The sequence below is a fragment of the Papio anubis genome, chromosome 15 (genome assembly GCF_008728515.1).
Source record: "Papio anubis isolate 15944 chromosome 15, Panubis1.0, whole genome shotgun sequence".
NCBI classification, from domain to species: domain Eukaryota; kingdom Metazoa; phylum Chordata; class Mammalia; order Primates; family Cercopithecidae; genus Papio; species Papio anubis.
The window spans coordinates 69722942-69740635 of NC_044990.1; positions in this window are offsets into that span (position 1 = coordinate 69722942).

Below are 17694 nucleotides of genomic sequence, written 5' to 3' on the forward strand. Positions count from 1 at the left end.
AAGAAAGAAAAATATATGGAAAAATAAATAGTTTCTACTTCAATAAGTTTACAGCATAATTGGAAATAAGACTTATATATAGATAACACCTACCTAGATCAGGGTTTCTTAACTGGCACTATTGACATTTGGGGCCAGATAATTCTTTGCTGTGGGGGACTGTCCCCATATTTTAGAATGTTTTGCAGTTTCCTTGGCCTCTATTCATTACATGCCAATAGCATGTTCTGACTATTAAAAATGTCTCCAGAAATTGCTAAACATCTCCTGGGAAGCAAAGTCCTCCCCAGTTAAAAACAAGTGATCTAGATTATCATAAGTAAATGTAATAAGATGAAAGTTCAGAGGAGGAAGAAACCAAAATGGACTGGGATAGTTAGAGAAGGTTTCATGGAAAAACAATGTGAATGAACTAGTTATTAAATCAAAAAATAGCACTTGAAATTGTGGAGCAGGTAATGGAAAGCATTACCAGCCTCTAAGGTCCTTCGGCTGAGAAGCATTGTGAGCTTGTCAAGACCGATAATCATACTCCTTAACTTGATACATCAAGTTCCCAGCACAGCCCCTGGCACAGAGTAGCTCTTAAAAATGTCTTCTGAGTGAGCCAATCAATGAGGTTACTGTATTAGCCCATTTTAACACTGCTATACAGAAATACCCAAGACTGGGTAATTTATAAAGAAAAGTGGTTTAATTGACTCACAGTTCCACATTTCTGGGGAGGTCTTAGGAAGCTTACAATCATGGCAGAAGGGGAAGCAGGCACGTCTTACATGCCAACAGATGAGAAAGAAGAGAGAGCACCAAGAGGGAAGAGCCCCACACTTATCAAGCAACCAGATCTCCTGAGACTTGCTCACTATCACAAGAACAGCTTGGGAGAAATTGTCCCCCAAATCCAATCATCTCCCTCCCTTGACCTGTGGGGATTACAATTCAAGATGCGATTTGGGTGGGGATACAGAGCAAAACCATATGTTAGGTTAGTAGATTGCAGTCTGAATGTGGAAAATCTTAAAGAAAATCTAAAGGAATCTGAAAGCTATTCTACTAATTATGAGGAAATCTGGATGGATTTTGAGTAGAAAGATGAACTGAATAAAGCAAGTAGTGGCATACAGAAAATATTGGAGAGGCCAGAAACAAGATCAAGAAAGATCGGCTGAGAAATTATTAAAATCGTCTTGCTGTGAAGTAATGAGTTCTGGTACCAAGATGATAACAGTGGGAATTAAAATGAGTTATCAATGACAAGAAAAAATAACCGTGAGTTTCTCATTACTGAATTTGGAAAAGATGAGAAAAAGGCATAAAGGAAACCTCTTAAGTCAGAATGACAACAACGATAGTTTGTTAGTTTGAGAAAAGTAAGGAAGTCCAGAGAGAAAGAAAAACATTGAGCATGAGGTGAGGGTACACACACACATCACTAAGATGCAGGACAGATTATTTTTAGGTTAATTTTAGGGTCATCTTTCAACAAAAGTGATAGTAGGTGAGAAAGGAACTAAAATGTAAGATAATTTGTTATCAAATTTGGAATTACTTGCTAGATATTATTCCCATGAAAATTCATAAGACCCTTTGGATCACTAAAAGAGGTTATTTTGCAAAGATTTCTGAAGCCATTTGTCTGAATTCAAAATCATTGATTTTATTTCTATTCAACAACTTTTATCTTAGATGGAAAGGGATGCAGTTCCAGATTACCGCATTATTTATAATCTGGCAAGCCAGACACTGTTTCTTCTCGGTGCAATGATTTTCACGACAAAATGAACTCCAATCAACAGTTATTTTAACATGGCAAACAAGTTTGATAAAAAAAAGTTTATTGTAAAAACAAAACAAAACAAAAAAACGAGAGAGACTCTAATTTTAAAAATTGATTAAACTAGATTTTTGTCTTTGTTGCCATAGTTTATGCAAACTGATTATTAATGAGTTGAAAAAATAACTGTAAAATTATTTTAGTTAATTTTTTCTTCTTTCTCTTCATTTTCTATTTGGAAATATTTAAGTTGTTGCCCTTTAGAAGCATTTTAATATTGTAAGTTACAAGTTACCATATTTTTTTGAGATTGCAACATTGTATACTTAATTAAGAATACAATTTCATTTCAAAAACTAATCACTAAGCTAGTAATGAGTAAATGAAGAACAGAGGTAACTCAATCTCCAATATGTCTTAAAAGAAACGGAAATTTTGTTTTACTACAAAGATTACCTAATTATCTTATTAACTGTGTAGGAGCAGGGGTTCTTTTGTTTTGTTTTGTTGTTTTTTTGTTTGTTTGTTTTTTGAGACAGAGTCTTTCTCTGTCACCCAGGCTGGAGTGCAATGGAAGAATCATGGCTCACTGCAACCTCACTCTCCCAGGTTCAAGAGATTCTTCCACCTCAGCCTCCCAAGTAGCTGGGAGTACAGGTGCGTGCCACCTCTCCTGGATGATTTTTGTATTTTTAGTAGAGATGAGGGTTTCACCATGTTGACCAGGCTGGTCCTAAAGTCCTGACCTCAAGTGATCCACCTGCCTCGGCCTCCAAAAGTGCTGGGATTACAAACGTGAACCACCGAGCCCGGACAGGAGTAGTTTTTAAATCATAACTTGGAAACTCTTTTATAACAGTTTGATAGTAAAGGGAATCCTCTATCTAGCCTAAACCTTAATTTTACATAAATTAGTGGGGAGAAGGCCTCCACCTTTAAGACCTTTTGATGAATAACTTGATAAAGTTTCCTAAATTTGTGAAGTACACAGCCTGCACAAATTGTATGCAGTGGCCATAGGCATATTGCTGAAATTCACACAGAGGTAGTTGTGATGGTTCATGTTATGCACTGATTTGACTGGGCTACAGGGTGCCCAGATATTTGATTAAAAATCCCCCATGTTGCAGGGATAAGGTTAACATTATCTAACCTTATGGGTAAGACAGACTGTCCTCTCCAGTGTGGACTCCTCCAACCCACCGAAGGCCTGGATGGAAGAAAAGGCTAAGCAAGAAAGAATTCACTCTCCCTGCCTCACAGTCTTTGAGCTGGGACATCAGAGTTCCCTTGACTTTGGACTCAGACTGGAACTTTCACTGTCAACTCTCCTAGTTCTCAAGCCTTCAGACTGCAGATCTTGGGACTAATCAGCTTCCATAATTGCATGAACCAGTACCTAATAATAAATAAATAAATAAATAATGCATTGATTCTGTTTCTCTGAAGGACCTAACATGCTAATATATTAGATCAGGCTTTAAAAAAAAAAACCTTTTAGAAAATGTGGCATTATCTGATTTTCTATATAACCAAATATGATTAATATCTAGACAAGAAAGGAAATTCTTAAGAAATTGGTAGAGTTTATGTGGAAAGGTTTGTATCAATTAAGAAACATACAAAAATTGGATTCTGATTATTAGTCTTTCTAATTGTCAAAGTACAGTATGATATAGAAACATGAACTCTCAATCTTATTATCTTCAAAAATTAAGAGCATTATATAGAACAAGTTTTAAAAATCTTTGTCTAGTATAGATTTAAAATCTAAGATGCATAATGCAGACACAGGTGTATCTAAATACACAACATGTATCACTGTGTATTTAAATTTTAATATTCTTTTAAATTTTTCATTAGTTATTAAAACTTTCAACCAAATTATTGAGTTCTAACAATTTTGCCTTTTGTGTGATAATATCCAAGAGGCTGATTTTCTTTTCCTTTCTTAATATAATAATTTTAGTTAAAGCAAGCACCATAAGCTAGCCTGATTCCTTAAGGTCAGTGTGAAACAGCCGCAACAATAAACAAATAGATATTGTAGCTACTTAGAGATTTTATGATTTTCTCTGTTTTAAAAAATAGTGAAAGGAATGTGCAAGGTCACTAAATATTTCTGAATATGTCATGGATTTCAGGGGTAAAGAAAGTTTCTGGAAACTTACTTTGCTTGTGGCAGAAGAAATCAGAATTAATTCCCCCACATCATATAGTCCCAAGGAGAATTGCGTTCCCTTGGCTACATGAAGTAGTATTTTCTAAGTGTGGATGACAGAAGTGAGCCCAAGGTAATTTACACTTAATGTATGTTGAATATTAACACAGATATATCTTTTAAGTGATTTTAAGGTTCTCACATGTAATAATGTAAAATGATCAATCGCAATTTTATGTATACCTTAAAACATTTTTTGTTTGTTTTGGGTTTCCATTTTTGTTTTTTGTGGGCTTTTTTTTTCTTTTTCTTTTTTTTGAGATGGAGTCTCGCTCTGCCGCCCAGGCTGGAGTGCAGTGGTGCGATCTCGGCTCACTGCAAGCTCCGCCTCCCGGGTTCATGCCATTCTTCTGCCTCAGTCTCCCAAGTAGCTGAGACTACACGCGCCCGCCACCTCACCCGGCTAATTTTTTGTATTTTTAGTAGAGACGGGGTTTCATCGTGTTAGCCAGGATGGTCTGGATCTCCTGACCTCGTGATCCACCCGCCTCGGCCTCCCAAAGTTCTGGGATTACAGGCGTGAGCCACTGTGCCCGGCCTGTTTTGTTTTGTTTTGTTTTGTTTTGTTTTGTTTTGTTTTACTATTTTGTCCTTAGGTAGACATTGTTGAAGGATACCTCAAAGTACCCAGATGGACAGGAGGAATTGTGGAGCCCCAGGCTGGAGGAATTGCGGAGCCCCAGGCTGGAGGGTATCCCTCAAAACAAGCAAGACACAGGTGAGCCAGAAGGTGGAACTGGATAAAACTTACAAATAAGATCTGTGGGTTTCTGAGAGCTTGAAATTTAATAAAAGATAGTATAATAGAGCAGTTCAGAATACAAACTTAGAAGGGAATGCTTTTACACTGTTGGTAGGAAGGAACATTGGTACAACCTTTATTGAAAACAGTATGGGATTTCTCAAAGAGCTGAAAATAGAAATACTATTCCACCCAGCAGTCCCACTACCAGGTATCTACCCAAAGGGAAAAAATATCATTATATCAAAAAGATACCTGCACTTGTATGTTTACCACAGCACTATTCACAATAGCAAAGATATGGAATCAACCTAAGTGTCCATCAACAGAGGGTTACATAAAGAAAATGTGGTATAATTATACCATGGAATACTACTTAGTCATAAAAATGAGAGAAATCACCTCTTCTGCAGCAACACGGAAGAAATTGGAGGCCTTTACCCAAAGCGAAATAACACAGAAACAAAGTCAAATACATGTTCTCACTTATAAGTGGGAGTTAAACAATGAGTACATATGGACACGCAGAGTGGAACACTAGACACTGGAAACTACCAAGGGGAGGAAGGTGGGTGGGTAGGAGCAGGGTGAGGGTGGAAAACTTACCTGTTGGGTACAATGTTTGGTATTCCGGTGACAGTTAACGTAAAAGCCCAGACTTCACCACGATGCAATACACACATGTAAGAAACCTGCATTGTGATGGGTGCGGTGGCTCACGTCTGTAATCCCAGCACTTTGGGAGGCCCAGGCAGGTGGATTACCTGAGGTCAGGAGTTAGAGACTAGCCTGACCAACATGGTGAAACCCCATCTCTACTAAAAAAAAAAAAAAAAAAAAAAAAAAAAAAATTAGCCGGGTGTGGTGGTGGGAGCCTGTAATCCCAGCTATGAAGGAGGCTGAGGCAGGAGGATCACTTGAACCCAGGAGGCAGAGGCTGCACTGAGCTGAGATTGCACCACTGCACTCCAGCCTGGGTGACAGAGCAAGACTCCATCTCAAATAAAATAAAATAAAATAAAAAGAAATCTGCTTTTGTACCCCTAAATCTATAAATCTATTTTTAAAATTTTTATAAAGAACACAGAGTCAGACATTTAAAATTCCAGTTTCAACCACCTACAAATCATGTACTCTGGATAATTTACTTATATTTTTAAGCCTCCATTTATTTATCTGTAAAGTGAATACAGTTGAGCAACAGAGGCAGGTAAGCTTCTATACCAGTGGTAGAACCCCACTCTGGAGCATGTTGCCAGCTCACGGGAAGCCAGGCCCCATTCATAAAATATGCCAAAGAGGCAGAATTTGTGTCATTTTATGGAGTGGAGATTACTATTGTTGTGGACAACTTTCTACAGCTCTGACATTCCTCCATCTCAGCTAGCAAAGGTGCCCTGTGATTTTCAGTGCCACTGACGTGTCCTTTTGTCATGAATGTGAGGAGAAAGAAGGAGTTGCATTGTGGAGTGCACTGGATTTTTTGAGAATATTTGCTAATCAGTAGGGATAATATTGCTGTGATGCATAGTCCCTTTATTCATTGTGGGTTTAACTTAATCCATGAACATTGTACACTTCATCATCATTTTTTCAGTTTGTTGCTATTGTTGTGTTGGAGTTGGTGTATGTGAAGACAGCATTATCAAAAAAGAGAAAAGCTTATGTCACTTCCTTACTTCTTTAATATCCTCTTCATTTCGGGATGACTTAATTTCCCTCCATATCTTTTGCTAAAATCATGGTTAGTAGAAAGTGAGAAAAGTGAAAAGTAAAATCAAGGAAGACACCAATACCATTAAAGGTCTGTTATTTAATCCATTAAAATAGTTTGTGTCAATTGAATATTCAACAATTATTTTCTATTTATGACATTTATCATTTTTTATCTTTATAGAACTAAATACAGTTACACTAACCTATAAATATAAACACAAAAAGTTAAATCAGCTAGCTGTCTCCTCCAAAATCTTAAGTGCTAAAATTCACTCAACAGAAGACAATGATAAGAAATTCATTTATGTAAGAGAATTAAGGTTATTTATCCTACACTACAGTAAACCTGTTGATAGCCCTCTAAGGTTTATAGCATCTTAAACTTCAGTGTACACAGTGAGAACTTTTAATTTCTTTCCATTCTTTGATATGAATTGAATGTTTATTTAGCTGTGAAACATGTGCACCTTGTGTGTTGAAATCCACTTCATGTCTTATAGCAAGCTTGTCCAACCCCCGGCCCATGGGCCGCATGTGGCCCTACATGGCTTTGAATGTAGTTCAGAACAAATTCAAAAACTGTCTCAAAAAATTGTGAAGGTTTTGGGTTTTTTTGTTTTTGTTTTTTTGATTTTTCTTAGCTCATCAGCTCTCATTAGTGTTAGTGCATTTTATGTGTGGCCCAAGACAATTATTTTTCCAAAGTGGCCCAGGGAAGCCCAAAGATTGGACACCCCCTCTTAGAGTTTTTCTCTTTCTCACTAAGCAGTGTGCATTCTGACTACAGAGGCTCTTTTAAATATTTAGTCCCAGTTACTTAAGATTAATTTAAATAGTCTGGAACCGTTTCCCTCAAGTGAAGACGTTTTCTGTTATGTACACAAACCTACCTTAGAGCAGAAGTTACAAATTCAAATGTTATAGGAACAAACGTTTTGCTCATATAGCCCCAAAGTAGTTTCAGAAAAACTATGAGTCCCTCACGTATTTTTAAGTCATCTAAAATTTTTCATCACGAGTTTAAATAATTGCAATGCATATGTTTTTCAGCATATTGTAAATAAAACATTTTTAACAAAGCAGTTAAATCATGGTTTTAAATTTACCAAGTGGAAGCTAAACACTTTAATGGTAAGTTATTTACTATCACCGTTACAAAGAAAAGCTCATCTTTAAGTTAGAAATTGTATACATTTTCTTTTTTTCCTTTAACTTGTATTTCCATTCCTTTTCTCTATTGAACTTTATTTTTATGTAATGTATTATGTTTGAAAATTAAAAATCACAAAATATTTTAATGATTATGCATCAGGTTTTTCTATAACTAGTACATGTATATAAATTTTAATCTATATTTTATAAACAATTGATTAAAACAACATAAATACAATACAAATCATAACAAATATAAAACAACATTTTACTGTGAATGCATCTCTTATATGACATAGATGGGATTAGGTTTCCTTTTTTCAATTATTCCATATTTCATCTGGCCAAACTGATAAAGGGGTCAGTATCAATTCTGTTGCAATTTTTCATTTTAATTAATGTAAGCACTGAGAAACATTATATAAACAAGTTTTGTTATTGGAGTGTCACTAAATTTTTAAAATGTTTATGGGCTATCTGTCAAAATTACATAACCATCTATCCTTAAAAGTTACTTTTTAATATGCTATCAGCTGTCTACTTTATTAGGTTATTGTCCAAATTTGTTGAAAGCAAAGAATTGGAAACCACCTTAAGCGTAAAAGAATTTTGTGAGCCGGGCGCGGTGGCTCACGCCTGTAATCCCAGCACTTTGGGAGGCCGAGGCGGGTGGATCACACGGTGGAGACCAGCCTGGCCAACATGGCGAAGCCCCGGCTTTAGTGAAAATACAAAAATTAGCTGGGTATAGTGGCGGGGGCCTATAATCCCAGCTATTAGAGAGGCTGAAGCAGGAGAATCCATCCAATCCAGGAGGCGGAGGTTGTAGAGAGCCGAGATCGTGCCTCGCCACTGCACTCCAGCTTGGGCGACAGAGCGAGACTCCGTCTCAAAAAAAAAAATTGAATTTTGTTTGTGTCCTATCATTCCCTTACTCAATTTCTAGGAATAAAATAAAAAAGCCTTTGCCAACACTTATCAAATGATTATTAAATAGTTCTGTTGTTCTTTCACCTGGAAATACTTAGTTTACCCCAAAAGACTCAGAAGAGTTGAGAAAATAAAAAATTGCTAATTTTGCAAATATAATGTTAATTGCACATATGTTTTTAATAGTTTTATACTATTACATTTTTAAAATATATTTTCATCACAACTTGGAACTGCAGCTTTAGCTCACATGATTTACAGAAAATACCTATCATATCTAATTGATAGAACCATCCTCACTGTCAAATGAATCAACAAAATTAGACTTACATTCTTATAAAAACAGAAACTCAGAACACCATTTTCAATTCAAATATACATAATAGGTGTTTCAGGGAATTATATAAATAAAAAACACTGTCCAAGATGGATACTTAATTTGTAATAATGTGTAAAAATTGTGTAGCTACAATTTTAAGTTATATATAGACTGAGAAGGATAATACACAGTGTAGTGGTCCTCTGGTGTGCAGATGTGAGGAACAATTAAAAATAATAATTGAGTATCAAAGTTATAGCTAAAGCCATTAATTTCATTGGACTTTATAATTAATATTTTTCCTCTTTATTTAAAAAAGAGAAAGGTATATATTGCTAAATCATACCCGGACAGCAATCTGAAATAAGAAGAAAATTAAAATTGACTAAAGATGACTCTTTAGAATTAAATTTAAAAAACTAAATAAGTGGCCGGGCGCGGTGGCTCAAGCCTGTAATCCCAGCACTTTGGGAGGCCGAGACGGGCGGATCACGAGGTCAGGAGATCAAGACCATCCTGGCTAACACGGTGAAACCCCGTCTCTACTAAAAATACAAGAAAATTAGCCGGGCGAGATGGCGGGCGCCTGTAGTCCCAGCTACTCGGGAGGCTGAGGCAGGAGAATGGCGTGAACCCGGGGGGGCGGAGCTTGCAGTGAGCCGAGATCGCGCCACTGCACTCCAGCCTGGGGCACAGAGCAAGACTCCGTCTCAAAAAAAAAAAAAAAAAAAAAAAAAAAAAAAACTAAATAAGTATGTTTTTATTAGTTCAGTGTCTCTTATAAATACTCTTTAGTTGCATGAATAGAGAGACTTTCCCTCAATAGAATCATATATTTGTTCAAAATAAGTTTAATTAATTAGCAAATGAGTAAAATAAACATTGTTCTCACAACCTTATTAGAGAATTTATCTGAATTTAAAGCATCAAATAAGGACCTCCTTTCTTATGCCTGGCTTCTCCAAGAACCCAAGAATGGAATACAGGAAGGATAAGCAGCTCCTGAGTTCTGTGGTGCTCTGATTAATCATTACAAGAGGCTTGTATGAAATAAATTGTATGCCCCAAAGCCCTACTCCATGGATAGATGCGCGATGGGAGAGGACACGCCTTGTGGAAGAAGGGTTATCATGAACTCAGGCAGGTTCTCAGTCAGACTAATTTAGGAAAAAATACCAGAACTTGATAATCCAGAAACCGATTTCCTTAAAACCATTCAATCTGATTATTCTTCTCATGTACTCTCAGTCTCAAGGCAAGTGGTATAAATAATGACTGGAGCCAGTTACAAGTGAAAATGCGTGCACTGCATGAGGGGTGGGGTCAGTGGTGAATCAGAGGGTGCCAAGGGCCAGGTCTAAAAGGCTGCATTGGAAAGAGAGGAAGTGTTGGCTTATCTTCAGATTTTAAGAAAATCTAGAAATCCCAACTTTTATTTCAGATAATCTAACTTTAAACTGCTAACTCAAAAACTTTGAAAAAAATTATATGCACACCCAACGGAACACTTACTGCTACTTTTAGCTTTATGCTATTGATAGTTTTCTTGTTGTTGCTCTTATTGTTGTTTTCTGCTTAAAATAAACACATTTTATTTCAAAGTATAAAAATATAATGATGATGGCCAGACGCGGTGGCTCACGCCTGTAATCCCAGCACTTTGGGAGGCTAAGGTGGGCAGATCATGAGGTCAGGAGATCGAGACCATCCTGGCTATCACGGTGAAACCCTGTCTCTACTAAAAATACAAAAAAATTAGCCGGGCGTGATGGCGGCGCCTGTAGTCCCAGCTACTCAGGAGGCTAAGGCGGGAGAATGGCGTGAACCGGGGAGGCGGAGCTTGCAGTGAGCCAAGATCAGGCTGCTGCACTCCAGCCTGGGCAACAGAGCAAAACTCCATCTCAAAAACATAAAATAATGTATATGTAAATATATATATAAAACTATGATAACTCTATATATTAGAATTTTATATCATTTCTTATATATAAATATAGATTTTCAAGGTCAACTATAAATGAAATTAATGAAAATTCAGAAAAATCAGAATAAAATAAATAAATCTAGATGGTGGCTGTCATCTAGAAAATTCATTCATTCAGCAGTCATTGCTGAGTATTTCTTTGCAGGAACATTCTAGGCACCCTCAAAATTCAAATTAAAAAATACATGACTCTTTCATTTAATACAGAAGATAAAGCTTAAAAATAAATAGCAATAATATAAGTTGATGTGCCTTATGAATTAGAAAGATATTTTGAAAGCAGGAATATGGACTCAAAGAAAAGTATATGATTATTCCAATTAGAATGTACTATTCATTGTTTCTTTTTTTGAAAGTATCTTCTGCTTTAAAAAATGGATGTATTTGAATCCCTATCAGTGTTAGATTATGGTTACTAAATTTTTCTGCACAATATTTAGACAAAGAAAACTAACAGAAAGAGAAAACAATTGCCACCAGTGTTGAAAATACTAGCATTTTTTCTGACATATATTGTATAAGTTATGGAAATAAACTTTTTATATCCAATAGAAATTTGACATATCCTACACTCTAAAATATGAATACTATTTTATAAGTGTACCCTTTCATAAAAATCATACTAACAAAAGACAATAGCAGGGTATATACAATTTTCATTGCCTTTCAAGTTGCAGGCATTTGAAAATATTAAGCAACAGCAAACTGAGAGAAAGGGAAATAATCTTGAGCTCCCAATTCTGCAAGGAGAAACAAAAAAGTTGACAGCTTTTATCCTTTTATTTAGCCAGGCTGTATACAACAGTGCTGAGGAGCATAGGGTTGATCATCAGAAAGACTTTGCCAATCAGCCTGGGTTTTAATCTAGGCTCTAATTCTTCACAGTGGAGCCAGCTTATCAAAGGGTTAGGTTTCAAAGTCAGTGAATAAGACGAAAATAAGGTAAGCAAATTGAGCCATATTGGAAATTGATTACGAGCGTACTATCTCATAATAAATCATAATTGCCAATTTTCTTCCTACTTTGCTTCTTCCATTGAGCACCAGATAAACTAGTTAGTGTACGTTTAAAAAATAAATACACTCTAGTTTTTCACTCAGTGTTGACAGTGGAAAGGCAGTGGAATCATCTGTATTATTTAATTTGTCATTTTGCTTTATCACATCTTCCTCCTTACAAGTATTACTGAATTCATGTAAGATTACTGATATGTATATGTAATGCAACACCATGGTAAAGCCAGAAAAGCTTCCTTAACAGTAAAATAATGAAAGTAACAACTCTTTCACAGAGATATTGAGAGGATTAAATGAGACTATATATATATATAAATATAATACTTGAGTATGCCTGTCACATAGTACTCACTTAATAAATTATAGTTATCATTAATTTAGTTCAGCACATAATTTTTCTTACTAATAAATATTAATGATAACAACAAAGTATCACCCTTCAACTTTGAAGGAAGGGGCAAAGATCTGCTCCTGCCCCAAAACATGCACAAGGCTATTTTCATAGGGGGAATGATATGATCAGGGTTATGTTTTAGAAGGATGAACTGATAAAGTCTCTGCCTCTCCAAATCCACTCTATCTCTTTTCCACCCTGCTTTGTGCCCTGGAAGGCTGACCTTTGTGGACTGCATCAACTGGTCTCCCTGGCTTCCAGTTTTGGTTTGTCCAATAAAAGACAATGGCAGGAGACTGAACAGGAAGAGGAAGGTGAAGTCAGTATTTGTTCCCCCATTTCCCTCCAGGTCATGGTTCAGCAATGGCTGTGCTGAACCACGGTCTCTATCAAAGACTACAGCTCTTGTCACCTGGCCTATAGCTAGAACTTTCTCTTTCCTACTTGTGGTAGGTGCTTGGTACCCTGCCCTCAGGTAACTGCTTCCCTTTGTTGCATGAAGATTGACTGTAGAAGACTGGAAGTAGAGAGAATGGTTACAAAGTACTCGTAGGTAGGAAATAATTGGGGGCTGACCAAAGTAGTGGATAATGAACGAGAGAAAACAAGACAGAAATAAGATATATTTCAAAAATATCTAATATAGGAGAGAAAAGCAACTATAACTAATTGGATTAAAGAACAAGGGAGAAAATAAGTCTAAGAGGATGTCCAAGTATTTTACTTCAGCAAATGAATAAAGACTGACGCCATTCGCAGAGACAGCAAAGTAACATCATCTGATTTGCTCCCCCAACAACTCCTGGTTTCTATTGTCACACTTTTCAAAACTGATCATTTGCTTCTTTGAGGTACCTTTTGTATTTATCCAGTATTTGCTGGACAGCATAATTATTTGAGATTTATCTGCATTGAGGCATGTATTCCTTTTTAGTGCTGAGTAGTATTTTATTGTGTAAACCAAAATTGTTTATACATTCACCGGTCGATGGACATCGGAATTGTTTCCTGGCTTTAACTGTTACACATAAGACTACTATGAACATTAATGTACAGGTCATTGAGGCTTGTATTTTCTTACAGAAATATCTAGAATTTAAATGGCTTGGTTATATACAGGTATATCTATAACTGTTTAAGAAACTGCCAAAATGGTTTTCCAAAGTGGTTTCACCATTTTACATCCCATAAGCAATGTGTAACGTTTGCAGTTTCACCATCTTTTTACCAACACTTGATAAGGTCATTCCTTTTAATTTTAGGTATTGTAATGGGTTTGCAGAAATAGTACATTGCATATCTTTGTTGTATTTTCCTAACGAATAATGATGTTGAGCATCTAGTAATGTGCTTATCTGTTCATGTCCTTTGCCCACTTTTTCATGGGATTATGTTTTTTCTTGTTGAGTTGTTTGAGTTTCTTGTCAATCCTGGATATCAGTCCTTTGTTCAATGCACAGTTTGAAAATATTTTCTCCCATTCTGTAGGTTGTCTGTTTATTCTGTTGATTATCTCTTTTGCTCTGCAGAAGACTTTTAGTTTAGTTCACTTCCACTTGTCTATTTTTGGTTTTGTTGAATTTGCTTTTGAGGTCTTAGTCTTAAATATTTTGCTTAGGCCAATGTCTTAAGAATTTTTCTTAGGATTTCTTTCAGGGTTTTTACAGTTTCAGGTCTTACATTTAAGTCTTTAATCCATCTTGATTTAATTTTCGTATATGGTCAGAAATATGGATCCAGTTTTATTCTTCAGCATATGCCAATTTTCACAGGGTTTCCTTTCCCCATTGTATATATATTTTTGGCTTTGTCAAAGATCATTTTGTTGTAGGTTCTCTATTTTGTTCCACTTATCTATATGTCTACTCTTGTGTCAGTACTATGCTGTTTTGGTTACAATACTCTTGTAGCATAATTTGAAATCAGGTAATGTGATGCCTCCATCTTTGTTATTTTTTCTTAGGATTGTTTTGACTATCTGGGCTCACTTTTGGTTCCATATAAATTTTAGGATTATTTTTTCTAATTCTGTAGAAAGTGATGTTGGTAATTTGATAGGAATTGCACTGAGTCTTATATTGCTTTAGAATATGTGGCCATTTTAATGATATTGATTCTTTCAATCCATAAGCATGAGATGTTTTTCCATTTGTGTTATCTACTATTTCTTTTATTGGTGTTTTGTAATTCTCCTTGTAGAGATCTTTTACCTGTTTGGTTAGCTGTACTCCTAAGTATTTTATTTAATTTTTTGTGGCTACTATAAATAAGACTGAGTTTTTTATTTGCTTCTGAGATTGAACGTTACTGGTGTGTAGAAATGCTACTAATTTTTGTACATTAAGTTTGTAACCTGAAACTAGATTGAAGTCATTTATCAAGTCTAGGAGTCATTTGAAGGGGTCTTTAGTGTTTTCCAGGTATAAGATCATGTCTTCAGTGAACAGAGATAATTTGACTTCCTCTTTTCCAATTTGGATTTTTTTTTTTTTTATTTCTTTCCCTTGCCTGGTTGCTCTGGTTAGGATTTCCAGTACTATGTTGAATGTTATTTGAATCTTCTCTCTTTTTATTTGTTAGTCTAACTAGCAGTCTAACGATTTTGTTTATCTTTTCAAAGAAACAACTTTTTATTTCATTGATCCTTTGTATTTTTTTGTCTCAATCTCAGTCCTGCTCTGATCTTTTTTATTTCTTTTCTTCTTTGTCTAGCTCCTTGAAGTATGATATTAGGTTATTAATTTAATCTTTTTCTATCTTTTTTATGTAGGTATTTGATGCTATAAACTTTCCTCTTAGTGCTGTTTTTGCTATATCTCAGAGGTTTTGCTATCTTGTGTCTCTATTTTTATTCATTTCAAAAAATTTTTTTTTCTGCCTTAATTTCATTTACCTGAAGATCATTTAGGAGCAAGTTGTTTGGTCTCCAAGTGTTTCTATAGTTTTCAGAGTTTCTGGTGGTATCGATTTCTAATTTTATTCTACTGCAGTCTAAAAAGATATCCAATATGATTTCAAGTTTTTAAAAAACTTATTGAGATTTGCTTTATGGCAAAGCATATAGTTTATTTTCAAGAATGTTCCATGCCCAGGTGAGAAAAATGTATACTCTGCAATTGTTGAGTGGAATATTCTGTAAATGTCCATTAGGTCCTTTTGGTCTGGCAACCAGTTTAAGTCCAGAGTTTCTTTGTTGATTTTCTGCCTCAGTGATCTGCCTAGTGCTCTCAGTGGTGTTTTGAAGGCTTCAGTATTACTCTACTGCTCTCTGTCTCTTTACTTAGGTCTAGGAGGATTTGTTTTATGAATATGGGTGGACTGCTGTTGGGTACATATAAATTTATAGTAGTTATATCTTCATGTTGAATTGAACCCTTTATCATTATGTGATAATCTTATCTTTTTTAACTTTTACTGATTTAAGGTCTCTTCAATGTGATATAAGTATAGCTACTCCTGCTTGTTTTTGTTTTATGTTTGCCTGGTATATCTTTTTCACCCTTTTATTTTGAGTCTGTGTGTGTATTTACCTGTTAGGTGGGTCTCCTGTCAGCAGAAAATGGTTGAATCTTGTTTTGTTTTGTTTGATCCAATTTTCCAGTCTATACCTATTAACTGGAGCATTTAGGCCATTTATGTTCAAGGCTAATATTGATATGTGAAGTTTTGTTCCTGTCATAATGTTGTTACATGGTTGCTTTGTAATCTTGATTGTGTGATTGCTTTGTAGGATGTGAGCTTTTTACTTATGCGTACTTTTATAATTCTGAGTACATCCTTTCTCTTCACTTTTATGTTTAGAATTCATTTAAGCATTTCTTGGAGAGCCAGTGTATTGGTAATAAATTCCCTTAGCATTTGCTTATCTGAGAAAGATTTTTTTTCTCTTTCATTGATGAAGCTTAGTTTAGCAGGATATGAAATACTTGGCTGGCGTTCTTTTCTTTAAGAAGGCTGACAATAGGACCCCAGTACTTTCTGGCTTGTAAGGTTTCTGCTGAGAAGTCAACTGTTAGTCTAATGGGATTTCTTTATAGGTGATTTGATGCTTCTCTCCAGCTGCACTTAGGATGTATTCCTTCATGTCAATTTTGGATAGTCTAATGAATATATGCTTTGATGAGCTTTGTCTTGCAAAGATTATTCCAAATGTTTTTTGAAGTTCCTGTATCTATATATCTAATTATTTATCTAGACCTGGGAAGTTTTCTTGAATCATTCTGTCAAATACATTTTCCAAATTTTCTATTTTTTACTTCTTCTCCCTAGGAATGCATATAACTTATAGTTTTGGTTGTGTTTTACATAATCCCATATTTCTTGAAGTCTTTGTTCATTTTTAAAATTCATTTCTCTTTATTTTTGTCTGACTGGGTTAATGCAAAGAACGGGTCTTCAAACTCTAAAAGTCTTTCCTACACTTGGGCTACTCTGTTGTTAAATTTTCTACTATATTTTATAATTCCTTCAATAAATTTTTCATTTCCAGAAGTTCTGTTTGTTTTTTTATATATCTATCTCTTTAGTAAATTTTTCATTCCTGAATTGTTTTCAAAATTTCTTTCTTTTGATTTTCAACTTTGTCTTGGATATCATTGAGCTTCCTTATGATCCATATTTTGAATTATTTATCTGTAATTTCAGAGTTTTCATTTTGCTTATGATCCATTGCTAGAGATCTAGTGTTATTCTTTGGGGTGTCTAAACACTCTGTCTTATTTTTTTAATTTTAGATTCAGGGATACATGTGCTTGTTTGTTACATGGGTAGTACATGCTTAATGGTGGAGATTGAGCTTCTAGTGCACCCATCACCCAAATATTAAACATGTACCCAAGAGGTAATTTTTCAACTCTCACTCCTCTCTCACCTTCTGTCCTTTCAAAGTTCACAGGACACACTGTATTTTTGTACTGCCAGAGTTTTTACACTGATTCCTTCTTATTTGAAGAAGCTGTCACTTCTTATATTTGAATGTGTTTTCATTTGGATTGGACTTTTAAGTTTTTATTATCCTCTCCCTTGAGGGTGTAACTGTAATGTATGTTGTGTGTCATCATTTGGCTTCAAGTCTGGGCACTTTCAGGGGACCAAGACTCCCTGTGAGTTCCTTGGTTGTAGATAACTTTTGTATAAGTAGTTTTCTCAAATTCTGGTCCTTGTAACAATTTATTGAGTGTATAAGCCGACTAACTATCTTCTGCAGGACTAGGAGTGCGGATGTCTCAAGAAGTTTATCTAGCTCCTTAGCACTATGCCCTTCTGTCAGCAGGTTTTTCATTTGGTTGTGCATTTCAGTCTCCAGCCCAGTACGTGGCACTTACAAGTAAGAGCTGGCTCTTCCTCGAATACCCCAATAATGAATGAAATCACCCATCTTGACAGGGGTTGTGGGGGTGCCTCCTGGTGGGATGCTCTGACATCTTTGTAGGGGGTGTGCAAGAG